Raw genomic sequence first — 20,000 nt, 5'->3', positions numbered from 1 at the left:
GGCATTTGAAATATTGAAAGCTGCTGTCCTCATGTCCACCACTGTCGAGGGAAGAAGGGATAGCAGATCATGGGTCGATTCAAATTTTCTGCTTCAAACCAGATTCTAATGTAAGAAGAAAAAGAAAGCATTAAACTATTTTAAGCAGACTAAAAAAAAAAATAAAGAAATAAAAAATAAAGAAATCGGAATGCGTTATTATTATACATCATTTTAATACATTATTATACATAATCACACTCCAACCTCTCCACCAAGGCCAAACAGCTGTCTCTGACACCAGAGATAAAACTGTAGACCTGCACACGGCTGGGATGGGATACAGGACAATAGGCAAGCAGCTTGGCGAGAAGGCAACAACTGTTAGAACAATTATAAGAAAATGGAAAAAACACAAGATGACTGGCAATCTTACTTTGTCTGGGGTTCCATGTAAGATCTCGCCAAATGAGGTAAGGATGATTCTGAGAAAGGTCAGGAATTAGCCCAGAACTACAAGGAAGGACCTAGTCAATGACTTAAAGAGAGCTGGGACCATAGTCTCAAAAGATTTTCGTTATTAACACACTATGCCGTCGTCGATTAAAATCCTGCAGGGCATGCAAGGTCCACCTGCTGATGCCAGCACATGTTCAGGCCCATTTGAAGTTCGACAATGACCATCTGGATGATCCAGAGGGGGCATGGGAGAAGAACATGGGGTCAGGCGAGACCAAAACCGAACTTTTTGGTATCCACACCGCTTGCCATGTTTGGAGGAAGGATGAATACAACCCCGCAACACCGTCCCAACCGTGAAGCATGGAGGTGGAAAAACCATACTTAGGTGGTGCTTTTCTGCCAAGGGGACGGAACTACAGATGAAAGAATCTAAACATCAGGAGAAGAGCTGTATGGAGGAGTGGGTCAAAATACTTGCTGCAGTGTGTGCAAACTTGGTTAAGAACTACAGGAAATGTCTGACCTCTGTAATTGCAAACAAAGGTTTCTGTACCAAATATAAAATTCTATTGTATCAAATACTTATTTCATGCAATAAAATGCAATTATTTAAGTCATACAATGTGATTTTCTGGATTTTTATTTTAATTCTGTCATTCACAGTTGAAGTGTACAGTTGAAACAAGAAGTTTACATACACTATCTAAAAAGACACATATGCAAGTTTTTCTCACTATCTGATATGAAATCAGAATAAATCTTTCCCGTTTTAGGACAATTAGCATTACCAAAATGATTTACAGTATATTTGCTAAATGCCAGAATAATAAGAGCGCTCAAAATATGTAGACCGATCTGTGTCTATAGTTTTTAACTTTTTACAGATCAATAAATGTGATGTTTTAACCTACATTTCTGAGGATGCTGGTATTTCACTTCTGAACTATATTCGCTCAGGAACAGGCCTGGTGTTCTGAGCACCGCACTCTACGGAGACATCCATACCCAATTACTCGAGACTAGTGAGCGGATTCTACTCCTTGTATGTATTAGTACCCAGTATCACCCCCTTTGGCAAGTATCACAGCTTGTAAATGCTTTTTGTATCCTATCAAGAGTCTGTCAATTCTTGTTTGAGGGATATTCATCCATTCTTCCTTGGAAAAGGCTTGAGATGCCTGGGTCGTCTTGCATGCACTGCTCTTTTGAGATCTAGCCACAAATTTTCAATGATGATCAGGAGACTGTGAGGGCCATTGCAAAACCTTCAGCTTGCACCTTTTGAGGTAATCAATTGTTGGTTTTGTCATTTGTTTAAGATCATTATCTATTTGTTGTAAACATGCTCTGTTCAACTTCAGCTTTTTTTTTTTATTACGGCAGAAGTAGTTATTTTTGGCATAGTTGAATTTAACATCTAATATTCACAATGGAACGATCAATGCAGTGCTTCTAAAATTGTGCAGTGAGCCTCATGGATGAGGCAAGCCCCTATTTTTTGGATAGGTGCAACTATGGAGGCAGCTTCGATAGGCCTGTGCATCCAAGATCACTTCTATATATGGTTGCACTCGTTTCTGAATTAAGATACACAAAAAAATGGTTTACATATTTTAATGCTATTCCAGACTAAGAGAAACATTTTAAATCAAACTAAAAAGAGTAAACATTTTTAAATTAATCAGTTCTAGAAAAGTAATGAGTCTTTGTAATATATACTTTATGTAATCTAACTCTTTCTCAAGTGCCATGCTGAATGGGCTGTTTCAATTGACTTGTTCATAAGGTTTTTATGTTGTGCCCTTGGTCTTTTTTTGCATCCTACATTCCCCCATTTTCTCTTTTTAAATGGTTTTAATATGCATATCTCTTTGAATTGATGTACTAATACAGGATTTTTGCAGATCATTGCAGAAGATAGTCTGTCGAATTTAATGAGACATAATAGAGAGCGACAGACACAAAATTTTGCACAGTGGAGCTTACTGGACAGCTTTTTATGTTTAAATGAAGAAGAAAAAAAAAACGATGTGGGGGGTTCCCTCTAAACTAAAAGCACAGTCGCCGGGTCTCACGGAGTGCAGTGTGAACCAGGAGAGGCAGCAGCTAAAAGTCTATGAAGTCTTGTTGCGATCGTCGTGGGAACCACTAGACTATGTCAGACCGGGGACCTTTGCTTTCTAATAAATTGGTTAACAAGGGGCAGTGTTGCATGTTTGAGTTTTGTTCTTTTTGTGAATACGTTGGAATCCCTGGACTACATCGGACGTGTATGCGGTTTTTTTTTTTCTGTAATGAAATGGTGAACCAGGGAAAGTGTGGGGGAGTGTTTATTTAAATAAACTTTTTGAGTGTGTTTTTTCTTTTTTACTGACTGGGTTAGTAATTATGAGAGTCTGATAGACCCCTCAATCACTAACAGCAGAGTATAAATCGCAGCTAACCTCAACCTCAAAAACCATTACCCTGACCTTTGCTGGTTATCAAAAAATAGGGGGAACCCCACATGTTTTTTTATGATCATAAAGAGGTGTCTAATAAGCTTTACAAGGTGTCATTTTATTATATGTCGGGGGGGGTTGTGCAATTGTGTCTGTCTACATTTATCTCTATCCGTTATCTACTTCTATAGGTTTCATTGGTGTCCTAAAGCGCTAGTAAAATACATGCAACAACACACTTTTTTGCTGCTTTGTTTTTCCTGCCAAGAGATGCAGAAAATTATAGAATGCTGTATATAAGTGCTAAGGCAGCTCTGTAAACATGCGAAAATGCACTTTTTTTTGCTGCTTTGTTTCTCCTGCTGAGAGATGCAGATATTTCTGCATTCAAATAATCAACGTGTGCACATACTGTATGCATATGTTAGACCTTCAGTTCAAAACGGTTAGGGTAACAGCACACATTGAGTATTTGCATGCAGAAATGTCTGCATCTCTTCCTAGGGGAAATCAAGAGACAAAAAAGGTGCATGTTGTAGACCCTACAGTCATTCCCTGGCTGGCAACCAAGGGTATGACACCCTAATGTAAATTGGCGCCCCCCACCCCACATCATATAGCCCTAGTCAACCCTATCCTTTCCCTCACAATAGATACACTGTATGTGCAAACACGGCATCCAAGATTAGAACTATGATAATGGAGTCAGTTTAACTAATGAAATTGACAACAGTCACACACCGACCTTTCGCCACACCTGTGCATTACAGTATTTTGCTCTGCATACAGCAGGACAGAGAACTGAGAGGGAGCACAACAGAGGCCTCTGTGTGGATGATGTAGGACGTGTCATCTACATGGATCTGGTAAGGAGGACAGCAATAGAAGGAAGAGAGGAAGCGCTGGACCGACAACAATGACACCCATCAGACCTGACCATCCCGCAGGTGAGTATAATGAAAAATTGGGGTTTTTTTATGTTATACAGCGCTGCCTGAGCACTTCTATACAGCATCCTAGAATGCTATAGACAAGAGCTTACTGGTGATGGCAGCAGCTTATCGGGGCCAAACCTGGTGACAGGTTCCCCTTAAAGTAAAGTAGTGCATAACCGCTTTAAAGATTCTATGTTTTTAAAAAGTCCTGGTATTTGGCTTTTCCAAAACTCTATTGACATTCTTAGATGTGAATTTCATGTAGTTTTAATGCTTTTCCGCAACGGAAGATTTTAGGGATCTCATGCAGATCTATGGACAAAAAAACCCCAAAACAAAACCGAAAACTCAGCTCACCTGCAAGAGAAATTGACATGTTGCAATTTTAAAAAAGCACCGCAGGTGGATTTACGCAACGTAATAAAGAAGTACAGTGGGCAGGAATTTTCTATAAATCCCATTTACTTTGCTGGAACTGTAAAACATTGCATTTTTGAAGCAGGGAAAACACATAGTATCAAAAATTCACCAAAAGCTTGTCATGGGAACATAGCATTAGGGATTGTTCACGTGTTGCATTTTGCCCCAGAAAAATCATACCATTTTACAATACCCACAAAGTCACGGTACACACATGCTGCCATTATTTTCCATGCAGATTTGAACCTTGAAAAACATTTTTCAAATCTGCAACATGTCAATTCTTGCAGTGTTTTTGCAGTTTTTCATCCATTCAAATAAATGGGGCAAAACCGCAAGTAAATTTGCATAAAAAATGCAAGCATTTCACATAGCATATTTCCTCCCAACAGTAGCAGAAAAGTCTGTGTCAAATACCAAACGTGTGCACATAGCCTTATGTCCTACTTTACCCCATAGAAGCAGAAGAATAGATTTATAAGGAAAATTCATAGTAACACAGCCCATGCTGTAAACAGATTCATTCCACTAGGGAAAAAAAAAAAATGTATACAGGAAAAAAAAAAAGGGAATAAACATGACATATTCCAATAAGTATTGTCAAATTCCCTATAAGACAATACACAGTAGTAAAGGATCATGAATTCTGAGACATGAAAGCTGTTATTGGATGCACAGTTGGTTTCATTACCCAATGAGCATTCAGAGATCCATGTTTAATTCCACAACATGAATATGTCTAAATACTACTAAAGTCAGCACTCTCTTAAGCAAATGCATCCAATCTTCAAGCTGGAAATAAACATTAGTGAATAATAAATCAATAAGAAGTTGTGGTGAACTTGCACGCCTTTATATTGAGCAGTAGTTCTGCCTAGCCAGCATGTGCTATGAAGAAAGCAACCTCTTCACGTAATTATATATATTGATTTCTTTTATGTGCACTCAGTATAAGCCCAGCAATATTTAATCTTTCTATGTCATGATGATTTATGGAAAGACTTGAAAAGGGAATAGATACAATACACAATTTATTCAGCATGCAAATTTAAGAAAGGAACCTCAATATATATTTTAATCCAACCCTATTCATGTGTTAGTATATAATTCTAAACCTGTAAGGCAAGTTTTCTTGCAATCAAAACAATATTTGCCTAGTGTAGAACTGAAAGTGAAAACAATGAGCTAGCATCGATTAAACACGATTGTTCATACATAGCTCAACATTGAAATTGCAACACCAAAAGAAGGGAATTTTGTTTACTTACCGTAAATTCCTTTTCTTCTAGCTCTAATTGGGAGACCCAGACAATTGGGTGTATAGCTACTGCCTCCGGAGGCCACACAAAGTATTACACTTAAAAGTGTAAGGCCCCTCCCCTACTGCCTATACACCCCCCGTGGGATCACGGGCTCCTCAGTTTTAGTGCAAAAGCAAGAAGGAGGAAAGCCAATAAACTGGTTTAAACAAATTCAATCCGAAGGAATATCGGAGAACTGAAACCATTCAACATGAACAACATGTGTATACAAAAAAACAGGGGCGGGTGCTGGGTCTCCCAATTAGAGCTAGAAGAAAAGGAATTTACGGTAAGTAAACAAAATTCCCTTCTTTTTCGCTCTATTGGGAGACCCAGACAATTGGGATGTCCAAAAGCAATCCCTGGGTGGGTAAAATAATACCTCGTGATAGGGCCATAAAAACGGCCCTTCATTACAGGTGGGCAATTGCCGCCTGAAGGACTTGTCTACCTAGGCTGGCGTCCGCCGAAGCATAGGTATGCACCTGATAATGCTTGGAAAAAGTGTGCAGACTCGACCAAGTAGCCGCCTGGCACACTTGCTGAGCCGTAGCCTGGTGCCGTAATGCCCAGGACGCACCCACGGCTCTGGTAGAATGGGCCTTCAGCCCTGAGGGAACCGGAAGCCCCGCAGAACGGTAGGCTTCAAGAATTGGTTCCTTGATCCACCGAGCCAGGGTGGATTTGGAAGCTTGCGATCCCTTACGCTGGCCAGCGACAAGGACAAAGAGTGCATCCGAACGGCGCAGAGGAGCCGTGCGGGAAATGTAGATTCTGAGTGCTCTCACCAGATCCAACAAATGCAAATCCTTTTCACATTGATGAACTGGACGAGGACACAAAGAAGGTAAGGAGATATCCTGATTGAGATGAAAGGGGGATACCACCTTAGGAAGAAACTCCGGAATCGGGCGCAGAACCACCTTGTCCTGGTGAAACACCAGGAAGGGGGATTTGCATGACAGTGCTGCTAACTCGGACACTCTCCGGAGAGATGTGACCGCTACTAGAAAGGCCACTTTCTGTGAAAGACGAGAAAGGGAAACATCCCTCAAAGGCTCGAAAGGCGGCTTCTGGAGAGCAATTAGAACCCTGTTCAGATCCCAAGGCTCTAACGGCCGCTTGTAAGGAGGGACGATATGACAAACCCCTTGCAGGAACGTGCGTACCTGAGGGAGTCGTGCTAGGCGCTTCTGAAAAAATACAGATAGCGCAGAGACTTGTCCCTTAAGGGAGCCGAGCGAGAGACCTTTTTCCAACCCGGATTGCAGGAAGGAAAGAAAAGTAGGCAAAGCAAATGGCCAGGGAGAAACTCCCTGAGCAGAGCACCAAGCTAAGAATATCTTCCACATCCTGTGGTAGATCTTAGCAGAGGTTAGTTTCCTAGCCTGTCTCATGGTGGCAATGACCTCTTGAGATAATCCTGTAGACGCTAGAATCCAGGACTCAATGGCCACACAGTCAGGCTCAGGGCCGCAGAATTCTGATGGAAAAACGGCCCTTGAGACAGCAAGTCTGGTCGGTCTGGCATTGCCCACGGTCGTCCTACCGTGAGATGCCACAGATCCGGGTACCACGACCTCCTTGGCCAGTCTGGGGCGACGAGGATGGCGCGGCGGCAGTCGGACCTGATCTTGCGTAGCACTCTGGGCAACAGCGCCAGAGGTGGGAACACATAAGGCAGCCGGAACTGCGACCAATCTTGGACTAAGGCGTCCGCCGCTAGAGCTCTGAGATCGTGAGACCGTGCCATGAAGGCCGGGACCTTGTTGTTGTGCCGGGACGCCATTAGGTCGACGTCCGGCCTCCCCCAGCGGCGACAGATCTCCTGAAACACGTCCGGGTGAAGAGACCATTCCCCTGCGTCCATACCCTGGCGACTGAGGAAGTCTGCTTCCCAGTTTTCTACGCCCGGGATGTGAACTGCGGATATGGTGGATGCTGTGTCTTCCACCCACGTCAGAATTCGCCGGACTTCCTGGAAGGCTTGCCGACTGCGTGTCCCTCCTTGGTGGTTGATGTATGCCACCGCTGTGGAGTTGTCCGACTGAATTCGGATCTGCTTGCCTTCTAGCCACTGCTGGAAGGCTCGTAGGGCAAGATACACTGCTCTGATTTCCAGAACATTGATCTGAAGGGTGGACTCTTGCTGAGTCCACATACCTTGAGCCCGGTGGTGGAGAAAAACTGCTCCCCACCCTGATAGACTCGCGTCCGTTGTGACCACCGCCCAGGATGGGGGTAGGAAGGATTTTCCTATGGACAGTGAGGAAGGAAGAAGCCACCACTGAAGAGAGTCCTTGGCTGCCTGAGAAAGGGAGACGTTCCTGTCTAGGGACGTCGACTTCCCGTCCCATTGGCGGAGAATGTCCCATTGTAGTGGACGCAGATGAAACTGCGCAAAAGGGACTGCCTCCATTGCTGCTACCATCTTCCCTAAGAAGTGCATGAGGCGTCTCAAGGGGTGCGACTGTCCCTGAAGGAGAGATTGCACCCCTGTCTGTAGTGAACGCTGTTTGTCCAGTGGAAGCATCACTATCGCTGATAGAGTATGAAACTCCATGCCAAGGTATGTTATCGATTGGGTTGGAGTCAGATTTGACTTTGAAAAGTTGATGATCCACCCGAAACTCTGGAGAGTCTCCAGTGCAACGTTCAGACTGTGTTGGCATGCCTCTTGAGAGGGTGCCTTGACAAGTAGATCGTCCAAGTAAGGGATCACAGAGTGACCCTGAGAGTGCAGGACTGCTACCACTGCTGCCATGACCTTGGTGAAGACCCTTGGGGCTGTCGCCAGACCGAAAGGCAGGGCTACGAACTGAAGGTGCTCGTCTCCTATAACGAAGCGTAGAAAACGCTGGTGTTCTGGAGCAATCGGCACGTGGAGATAAGCATCCTTGATGTCTATTGATGCTAGGAAATCTCCTTGAGACATTGAGGCGATGACGGAGCGGAGGGATTCCATCCGGAACCGCCTGGTTTTCACATGCTTGTTGAGCAGTTTTAGGTCCAGAACAGGACGGAAAGACCCGTCCTTTTTTGGCACCACAAACAAATTGGAGTAAAAACCTTGACCTTGCTCCTGAAGAGGAACAGGGATCACCACTCCTTCTGCCTTTAAAGAGCACACCGCCTGCAGAATAGCCTCGGCTCGGCCGGGAGGCGGAGAAGTTCTGAAGAATCGAGTTGGAGGACGAGAGAGGGTATATAGCCAAGAATAGCGACCGTACAGTGCACTGTATAGCATACAAGCATAAAGTACAAATGAACACTTCGGCACTAATGGGGTCAGCACCCGAGGTGCCTCTTACCGCCCGCTGCCAGCGGGTGTGTGGTCGCCAGAATCCCGTGTCTGGGTCTCCCAGAGCTTGTCTTCCCTCTCCAGTCAGACTGCAAACAGGAATGGCTGCCGGCGTCCTATGAAGAGGGGCGGGCCGTGGGCGTGCCCCAGACAAAGTGCGGGAAACTGGCGTCCCACTGTGCCCAGTGAGGGGGGTGGAGTATGCTAAGCAGACTCCAGCCCTCAGCGCTGACGTTCTGACCAGCGTCCCGCCCTTCCCGTGACTGGCAGGCCTGGGGGCGGGAACGAAACGGAACTAGGCCGCAAAAGCCGGGGACTCGATTTATAAGCGCGGCTGTCATATATGCACGTCCAGCGCGGAAGTCCCCGGCGCACCACAAGTCCCAGCCGCGCCGCAGTGTAAAAAACCCCCAGCAGCGGCTGGCGCGGCAGTCCCTAATACATAAACTCACGCAGCAAAGCTGCGGTGAGTAAAGCACAAGCGTGTCGCGCTGCTGTCCCCGGCGCACTAACACACCCAGCAATGCTGCAGTGTGTGTGCGCGATTTGTACGGGGACACAGAGTACCTTAATGTAGCAGGGTCCTGTCCCTGACGATACTCATCTCCACGTCCAGCAGATTCCCAGGGGCTGTGGACGGAGCACGGTCTCGTGTGCTTGGAGACCGATAGGATCCCACTTCACCCAGAGCCCTAAGGGGATGGGGAAGGAAAACAGCATGTGGGCTCCAGCCTCCGTACCCGCAATGGGTACCTCAACCTTAACAAACACCGCCAACAAACGTGGGGTGAGAAGGGAGCATGCTGGGGGCCCAAGTATGGGCCCTCTTTTCTTCCATCCGACATAGTCAGCAGCTGCTGCTGACTAAACAGTGGAGCTATGCGTGCATGTGTGCCTCCTTCGCACAAAGCATGAAAACTGAGGAGCCCGTGATCCCACGGGGGGGTGTATAGGCAGTAGGGGAGGGGCCTTACACTTTTTAGTGTAATACTTTGTGTGGCCTCCGGAGGCAGTAGCTATACACCCAATTGTCTGGGTCTCCCAATAGAGCGACAAAGAAAGGGGGACATACTAAAAAGAATGATAAAAAGGAATTAACAGAATGAGGATAATAACTTATTAGGTGTCTATTACGTAGATGTATAAAAGGTTTCTTGGGCAAGTTAGACATGGAATGAATATGAAATATCTGTAGATAATAATAGAATTAACGCATATGGCATATAACCAGGTGTATATTATGTTACCTGAGCATTATAGGTGTGGAATGATCATGAAATATATGTAGATAATAGGAAAATGAATGCATATGGCATATAACCTGGTGTATATTACATTACCTGAGCATTATAGGTGTGGAATGATCATGAAATATATGTAGATAATAGGAAAATGAATGCATATGGCATATAACCAGGTGTATATTATGTTACCTGAGCATTATAGGTGTGGAATGATCATGAAATATCTGTAGATAATATAAAAATGAACGCCTATGGCATATAACCAGGTCTATCCATCTCTATCTATATCTATCTATCTATAACTATCTTTATATTTAGATAGACCTGGTTGTATGGCATATGCGTTCATTTTCCAGTAATCTACTGATATTTCATGATCATTCCACATCTATAATGCTCAGGTAACGTAATATAGACCTGGTTATATGGCATATGCGTTCATTTTCCTATTATCTACAGATATTTCATGATCATTCCACACCTATAATGCTCAGGTAACATAATATACACCTAGTTATATGCCATATGCATTCATTGTCCTATTATCTACATATATTTCATGATCATTCCACACTTATAATGCTCAGGTAATATAATATACACCTGGTTATATGCCATATGCATTCATTTTCCTATTATCTACAGATATTTCATGATCATTCTACACCTATAATGCTCATATATAATGTTCATTCCATGTCTAACTTGCCAAAGAAACCTTTTATACATCTACGTAATATACACCTAATAAGTTATTATCCTCATTCTTTTTATTTATTCCTTTTCATCATTCTTTTTAGTATGTCCCCCAAAAAGGTAAGGTTATGGAATTACAGAATTCACAAATTCAATAGATATGATAAAATGTATGCATATAATGAAAAAATGGAAACCAACATAAAATATCTCAATATATGCGGCATCAAGCATGAGCGTGCAAAAATACACACATAAATCAGGGTATTAAAGAGTGCCTGCCAGCTGATACATATTGCATGAATCGCGCAATATGTATCAGATATTGGCTGTATGATTTCAGGCAGGTATGTTTGACTCTTAAATGCTATGGAATTTTGGAGAAACCCCTTAAAGGGAACCTGTCAACAGTTTTTTCACTATAAAACCAGAAGTGTCACCTTCTGCAGCTCCTAGGCTGCATTCTATGAAGGTGTACCTTGTGCCTCGACTCCCCTTGCAGACCCAGAAAATAACTTTCTAAAACCTGACCGTTAGGTATGCTAATGACCTGTGGGGCTCAGATGGCCGTGCTCATTTTCATCTCCTGTCAATCCTTGTGGCCTTCTTCACCATCCTCCTTTCATGATGGACGTGATGACGCCGCCATCATCATGCACGCTGCTTGGCCAAATCTCGCGTCTGTGCAGTCATTCCCCCGGCTCATATAGGCGCAGTTCGCCCTCGAACGAGCTGGTGCTGGTTTTGTGCATGCGCGAGATTATGGTCGGGTACGAGGATGACGCACGGGACGTCATGCACATTGCCGACCATAATCTCCCGCATGCGCAAACATCGCACCGGCTTGTGCGAGGGCGAACTGCGCACCCGGATAACAAGGCTGTGTATCTAATTCTCTGGACATATGGTATGGAAACCAACAAGTGCACCTCAACATTTCTAATATTGTGGTTGTGCCTTATCCTGTTAGAAGTATAAAGACGAGAAGCAAGCAAGGCTGCGGGAATGGTAAGTGCGCATGCGCGGGATTTGAAGTAGCGACGGTCACATCGCTGATGTAAATCCATGGTATCACGCAATGATGTGATACCATTGAAAACATGCGAATGCCCACAGGGCGATGCGACGCCCATTGGGCTAGAGCCCTTGCTCATTTACTTACAGAACACAAGTAATAAAAAACATTTTTATACATTCACATTACACATTATTACAACACAGGGATGGGTAGGAAAGGGAAACTAGCACACACCTCACACTGCTACAAGGTTAGAACACAAATTACCTGACCGGTTCCCTTTAAGTAAATTCTATTGACTGGAAGGGCTCAAAAACGCTATGTGCGCACTAGGCGTTTTTCGAGTGCATTTTTGTTCAGAAAACTGTATGACTTCACCAGCAAAGTCTATGAGTTTTCATTTTTGCTGTCTGCACACAGCGGTTTTTTTTAGCTGCATGTCAATTACTCCTGCGTTTTTTACTGCGTTTTTCACCCATTGAGTTCAATGAGATGTTCAAAAACGCAATGAAGAACGCAAATTGCAAATATAGCTGCGTTTCTATGACTAAAAACGCAGCTGTAAACGCAAGGGGGTGGGTAGTACAGTGACGTGTACAGGAAGAGGATTCCTTGTGTTGGTAAAAACAGAAGCGCGAATCCTCCAGTTACCACCACCGCTGCTGCTTCCACCTCCCGTCCGGCGCCATGTCTGCTCCCGTCCGGCGCCATGGCCGGGCGGGAGGTGGAAGCAGCTGCGAAATCAAAAGTGAACAGTTAAAAAAAAAAAAAAAAATAATAAATGTCATTCACCTGTCTGCAGACTCCCGGGACATACGTCCCCTGAAGAAGAGGTGAAACGCGCGTAGGGACTGGTGGTTGCCTGGACTTGCTGTGAAGTGGTTAGTAGCCTTGGCTTTATAACTGTGAAAAACTGTGGGCAGTGGGTGTGTTAGCCGGTACTATCCTGGCTAATTAATTACGTGTCCACGTCATACACACTCGCCGGCACTGAGGTCAGGCGCAGGACTTCAGTGCCGGCGAGTGTGTATGACGTGGACGCGTCATGCACACAGGCTTCAGAAGACAGAGGAGCAAGATGGCCGAAAGAGGAGGCGCCGGTCTCGGAGAACAACGCCGCCCATCTGGACAAGCAGCACTGGAGTGACCGGTTTCGGTGAGTACCGTATTATAAAGTGATTTTTATGCTGTACAGCGCGGCCTGCGCTCTTATATACAGCATGTTAGAATGCTGTATATAAGAGCCCACTGGTGGTGGCCGCAGCTTAGGGGCCATAAAACTGGTGAAAGGTTCATTTTACCGTAAATGAAACAAAGCTCAGACTGTACGGTAGGTTAAAATTTATTTAACTCTTTCACAATACGGAACTCTCAACTTGTTCAGTTGTACGGTAACTGCAAATAAATACATTTTCAGTTCATTCTTCCTCCACAAATCCATCAAATTCTTCATCTTCAGTGTCTGAGTTTAACAGTTGGGCGATTTCTTTATCAAGCATTCTCGGGTCCCCCTCATCATTATCTGAGTCGGTCTCGTTGCAGCTGCTTAGCTCTTCAGTGATGATTCCAGCCTTCCTGAAAGCTCGGATTACACTGGAGACTGATACCTTTTTCCAGGCATCCACGATCCACTGGCACATAGTGGCATAACTTGCCCGGCGTTGCCTCCCTGTGTTGGTGAATGTGTGGTCACCTTCTGTCATCCAATGCTCCCACGCAGCTCGCAATTTAACTTTAAATGACCTGTTGATGCAGATATCTAGTGGCTGGAGCTCTTTGGTTAATCCACCCGGAATTACGGCAAACTCTGAATTAGTTTTCTTCACTTGGGCTTTGACATTATCGGTCACATGGGCGAGCATGGAGTCACAAACCAATAGGGATGGGGATTTGTGAAAAAAAAACATCCGGTCTCTTGACGTAGACCTCCCTCAGCCAATCAATCATCTTCTCCTCGTCCATCCAGCCCTTTGGGTTAGCTTTGATGATGACACCCGCAGGAAACTTTTCTTTGGGTAAAGTCTTTCTCTTGAAAATGACCATGGGTGGTAGTTTCTGGCCATTAGCCTGACATGCGAGAACTACAGTGAAAGAGGACTTCTCGTTTCCTTTGGTGTGTATAGATACTGTACTGGTCCCTGTTTTCTCAACAGTACGATTTACGGGAATATCGAAAGTGAGGGGGACCTCATCCATGTTAGTGATGTGTTCTGGCTGGATGTTTTTTTCATTTATCTTGGTTGTGCAGTAGGTGCGGAAAATGGCCAGCTTCTCTTCATAATCCTTTGGCAGTTGCTGGCAGACAGTAGTTCTGGTGCGGATGGAGAGATTACGTCTTTTCATAAAACGAAAGCACCATGAAGGACCTCCTCGAAACTCTGATCTCCATGTCGCATGCTAACGCTGTGGCTTTGAGTCGAATAGAGAAAGTGGAGACGCTTCTACCAGCGGTTCTCTGTTTGATAACCCACTGTTCTATTTTGTCCTCCAACTGTGGCCATCTTGCTTTGTTTCCTCGGAAACTCAGTTTGGTCTTCTTTACCTGGCGCAGTGCATCTTCTTGTTTCCTCCAATTACGCACCATAGATTCATTTATGTTGAATTCTCTTGCAGCTGCTCTATTTCCATGCTCTACTGCATGATTTATAGCTTTAATCTTAAAATCTGCATCATAAGCATGTCGCTTAACAGGAGGCATTTTTGGGGCACAGATAACCCGCGGTGCTCCCGCGCACAGATCTGTACATATCAACGCACTCAGTGAGGCTCCTGACTACGGTGGCCGTAATGCTCAAATCGATGTACTGTACTGTATCCATATATAAAGCGCACCGGGTTATAAGCCGCACTTTCGATTTCTGAGAAAATCATAGGCTTTTATGTGCGCGTTATGGTCCAGAAAATATGGTAATTGTGTTGTGTTTTATTTCTAATAAAAATATTTTTCTGTGTATTTTTTTTTTGTTTTATCTTTACTAGAAATTCATGGTGGCCATGTCTTATATTGGCATGACACCATGAATTTCGGGCTTAGGGCCAGTTGATAATACACAGCTAGCCCTAACCGCATTATTACCCAGCAGGCCACTTGGCATCAGGGCCGCTGGAAGAGTTGGATACAGCGCCAGAAGATGGCGCTTCTATGAAAGCGCCATTTTCTGGGGCGGCTGCAGACTGCAATTCAAAGCGGGGGTGCCCAGAAAGTATAGGCACCCTGCGTTGCGGATTCCAATCCCCAGCTGTCTAGTTGTACCTGGCTGGGCAAAAAAAATTGGGAGTAGCACGTCTTTTTTTTTTTTTTTTAATTATTTCATTAAATTCATGTAATTAAAAAAAAAAAAAAAACAGGGCTTCCCTATATTTTTGGTTCCCAGCCGGGTACAAATAGGCAGCTAGGAGTTGGGGGCAGCCCGTACCTGGCTGCTGTACCTGGCTAGCATACAAAAATATAGCGAAACCCATGTGGGGGGGTTTGGGTTTTTTTTTTTACGTTTTTGGGCAAAAAACTCCTGCATACAGTCCTGGATGGAGGATACTGAGCCTTGTAGTTCTGCTCTCCCTGCCTTTCCCTCCAGCATAAAATACTGGATAGAGCATGCTGAGCCTTGTAGGTCTACAGCTACTGTCTGCTCTCCTGCATACACTAGTGGAGAATGAAGGAGAACATATTGAAACAGGAAATGACATCAGATCTGTTTTGTTTCCTCACCAATCTTTAACCCCTTCACGACCTTTGACGGAAAGATCCGTCATGGTGCCCTGGTACTTAAAGACCCATGACGGATCTTTCCATCATGGCGGAATCGCGGCACCGGAGCCCCGGTGACTGCGATTGCGTCACACAAACTGCAGATTCGGGAAGGAAGGGACCTGTGCCTGACCTCAGGAGGGGTGGTGCCTCCTCCCCGGACCTACAAAGGCTGTGATTGGCTGATGAACATCGCTCAGCCAATCAGAGCCACTGTAATGTTGCAACCATTGAAAGTGGCTGAAACATTGAAATCCAGCCCTGATAAGTGCAGCTATAGCACTGGCCATTGGCTGGAGCTGGGTGACCTCAGCTGGATCACCCTCCCCCTGCTCCAGCAGTTCTGATTGGAGAGACCGGCCTTGTGACCGATCTCTCCAATCACCATGGACCTGGTGCTGGTGACCGCCCCCTCAGCTTCACTTGTCGGTCCTGAGCACGCCAGTACAGTGAGTGTAACAGTACAATGGCAGGGCGACAAGCTCCGGTCCCATGCTGTTATGTAACCGGTGCATGGGACCGGGAAGTTGCCGCGCTGCCATTGTACTTTATCAAACCGGCGAAAAGCCTCCCGATCCGCCGCCCTCCTCCATCTGCCACCGCTCTCCCCGATCTGCTGCCCGCACCCCCACCTGTTACCCCCGTGATGTGTGCTCCCTCACCTGTCACCCCCGTGATGTGTGCTCCCTCACCTGTCACCCCCGTGATGTGTGCTCCCTCACCTGTCACCCCTGTGATCTGTGCTCTGCTCACCTGTCTCCCCCGTGAACTGCGTTCCCTCTCCCACCTCTCACCCTCCCCGATCTGCGATCTGCTGCATCCATCTCCTGTGATCCTGTTGCCTAGATCCATCCTGTATGGTAACTATCCTTAATCTCACCTCCCACTCCCCTTCCCCCCCCATCCTCCGCGCTCCTGCATCCACTGTGCCCTCTCCCATCCGCCGCCACCCTATCCCAGCCGCCGTCGTCTCACATTCACAGATGCTTCCTTTATATGCCGCTGCTCCCCCATCTGCTGCCCCCCTATCTGCCGCTGTTCTGATCCATCCTGTAAGTATTGTTCGTGGCTCTTTTCTAACTATCCCCAATCGCATCTCCCACTCCCTCTCCCCCCCCCCGCTTGCAGCCAAGTGCTGATCAGCTTAGGTACGTAATTGTTGCTCGAGATTTTGCTTTTTTTTTTTTTTTTTTTTGTGCACCCCAAATATAAAAAAAACAAAAAAAAAAAACAAAAAACACAAAACTTGAACAATTAGGTACCTGATCAGCAATCGTCCTGCAGATGTACTCTACTTTGGACAGGACTTCTTTTTTCCATCCCACCCAGTCACCCCCCCTTTTTGCAGAACATCCGTGCGTGCACCCTGATTTTTTTTTTTTATGCCATGGGGGTCTATTTTCCAAAATGTGGTCACATGTGGGGGAGCTCTACTGTTTTGGCACCTCAGGGGGTCTCCAAACACAACATGGAATACGCTAAATATCCCAGACAATTTTGCGTTTGAAAAGTCAAATGACGCTCCTTACATTCCGAGCCCTGCTGTGTGCCCAAACATTTGATTTCCACCACATATGAGGTATCTGTGTACTCAGGAGAAATTGCACCATACATTTTATGGTGCAATTTTTCCTGATACTCTTGTGAAAAAAAGCTACCTGGTTGAAGTAACAATTTTGTGGTAATTTTTTTTTTTTATTTTCACGGCTCAACTTTATTAACTTTTGTGAAGCCCCCAGAGGTTCAGAGTGCTCAATAAACATCTAGATAAATTCCATGAGGGGTCTAGTTTAAAAAATGGGGTCACATGTGGGGGAGCTCCACTGTTTCGGCACCTCAGGGGCTCTCCAAACGTAACATGGTGCGGCTAACGATTCCAGCTAATTTTCTGTTTAAAAAGTCAAACGACGCTCCTTCCCTTCCGAGTCCTGCCGTGCGCCCAAACAGTGATCTTTCGCCACATATGAGGTATCTGCGTGCTCATAAGAAATTGCCCAACAAATTTTGGGGGTTCATTTAATCCTGCTACCCTTGTGAATATGCAATATTTGAGGCTAAATTAACATTTTTGTTGCAAAATGTAAAATGTTCATTTTTTTCCTTCCACATTGCTTTAGTTACTATGAAGCACCTGAAGGGTTAATAACCTTCTTGAATGTGGTTTTGAGTAGCCTGAGGGGTGCAGTTTTTGGAATGGTGTCACTTTTGGGTGTTTTGTGTCACGTAGACCTTTCAAAATCGCTTTGTAAATTTTGTTGTAAAAATGAGAAATTGCTCAAACTTTGAACCCTTATAACTTCCTTAATTTTTTTTTTTTTTCCCAAAATTGTTCTGATGCAAAGTAGACATGTGGGAAATCTTATTTATTAATTACTTTGTGTCATATGTCTTGTTGGTTTTAGAGCATAAAAATTAAAAGTTTTAAAAGTTTGAAAATTACAAAATGTTCGCGAAATATCAGTTTTTTTTCACAAAGAAACGTAAAAAATATCGGCCTAAATTTACCACTAACATGAAGCCCAATATGTCACGAAAAAAACATCTCAGAATCACCGGAATCCGTTGAAGCGTTCCAGAGTTAAAACCTCAAAGTGACACTGGTCAAAAATTGCAAAAAATGGCCTGGTCTTTAGGGTCAAAATAGGCTGGGGGCTGAAGGGGTTAATGGCATTGTTTACTGATAAAAAAACACGCATAAAAACGTAGCAAAACGCAGCCAAAAACGCACCAAATCAGAGTAAAAATGCATGCGTTTTTTGATGCGTTTTGCATTTGTGCGTTTTTTAGCGGCCAGAAATGCAGCGTTTTTGATGCCATAAAATAAAAATGCCTAGCGCGCACATACCCTAAGAATTGACATGCTGCATCTTTGTGGTCACCACAAAGAAAGCCAAAAAAAGCTGTAATGTGCAGACAGAAAAAAATGAAATCTCAGAATTTGCTGGGGAAGGAAATGCATGCAGTTTTGGGAGCAAAACTGCACCCAAAAAAAAGTGCAAAAAGGCGGCAAAAATTGCAGTATGCGCACAAGGCCTAAAGTCCCATGAAGGCTATATCCGCCATGGAGCATGTCACTTTGTAGCGGCCTCATAAGAAGAGGCCACTCCACAGAGGGTAGATGCCAACAATAGTACCGTATTTTTCGGACTATAAGACGCACCGGACTATAAGACGCACCCTAGTTTTAGAAAAGGAGAATAGGAAAATAAAACTTTAAGCAAAAAAATGTCGTCATGACACACTAATGGGGCGAGGATCTGCTGCTGACACTGTTATGGGGGTAATGTCCCCAAATTCTCTACTAAGGTACCCCAGCCTGGTAATGATCTCCTGCCCTGTATATGATCCTGCTATAAACCCCCATCCTGCTCATATACCCCCATCCTGCTCATATACCAGCATCCTGCTCATATTCCCCCATCCATCCTGCTCATATACTCCCATCCTGTTCATATACCCCAACCTGTTCATATACCCCCATCCTATTGATATACCCCCCATCCATCCTGCTCATATTCCCCCATCCATCCTGTTCATATTCCCCCATCCATCCTGCTCATATACCCCCATCCATCCTGCTCATATACCCCCATCCATCCTGCTCATATACCCCCATCCATCCTGCTCATATTCCCCCATCCATCCTGCTCATATTCCCCCATCCATCCTGCTCATATTCCCCCATCCATCCTGTTCATATATCCCCCATCCTGTTCATATACCCCCCCCCCATCCTGTTCATATACCCCCCATCCTGTTCATATACCCCCCATCCATCCTGCTCATATGCTCCCATCCTGCTATATGCCCCCATCGTGCTCATATACCATCCTGGTATATGGCCTGTATCCTATAGCACAGAGAGAAAAAAAAAAAAATTTACTTGGTCCTTAAACCCTTCACGACTACGAGCGTACAGGTATGTCCTATTTTTACGTAACTTAACCACCAGAGACGTACCCGTACGTTCCAAAAATCGCAGGGGCACGAGGAGCTGTGCACGTGCGATCGCGCCAGGTGACTGCTTACCCAACAGCCGAGTCACTACCCCCGCAGCCAGGGCCAGTGCCTACCCGTCAGAGAGCGTCTGATCATGCCTACAGCATGGTCAGACACACATTCTCACTGCAGAGTTGACAGCTACAATGTTCTGCAGTGATCAAGCACTGCAGAACATTGCAGATGCGATGAGAGCATTGTGGGGTGCTGTCCCAATAAAATACAGTGGAACCTTGGTTAACGAGAACAATCCGTTCTGGGACTGTGCTTGTTAACCAAGTTACTCGTTCATCAAAGCAAGATTTCCCATAGGAAATCATTGCAATGCAGACAATTCGTTCCACAACTTGCTAAATGTCCCATCCTGGTCCCCTATTCTGTCATTCCACACAAGCACAAACGCACACACACACACACACACACACACACACACACACGTACAAACTCACACAAGCA

The 20,000-nt window shown here is 44.9% G+C and overlaps 1 protein-coding gene across 2 annotated transcripts in view; it reads right to left on the bottom strand.

Moving 5' to 3' along the window:
* The window catches only part of LOC142303590 (transcriptional regulator QRICH1-like), a 126,518-nt gene that overhangs the window by 77,298 nt on the left and 29,220 nt on the right, over nt 1-20,000 (bottom strand). For both annotated transcript variants that reach the window (XM_075345095.1, XM_075345096.1), the window contains exon 2: nt 1-105. This exon is cut by the window's left edge and continues 8 nt beyond it. The gene's annotated coding sequence lies outside the window, so the exon portion shown is untranslated. The remainder of the gene's footprint in view (nt 106-20,000) is intronic.

The sequence above is a fragment of the Anomaloglossus baeobatrachus genome, chromosome 4 (assembly GCF_048569485.1).
Source record: "Anomaloglossus baeobatrachus isolate aAnoBae1 chromosome 4, aAnoBae1.hap1, whole genome shotgun sequence".
NCBI classification, from domain to species: Eukaryota; Metazoa; Chordata; class Amphibia; order Anura; family Aromobatidae; genus Anomaloglossus; species Anomaloglossus baeobatrachus.
The sequence above is the reverse complement of the archived record's forward strand: the minus strand, read 5'-3'. Positions and strand labels throughout refer to the sequence as shown.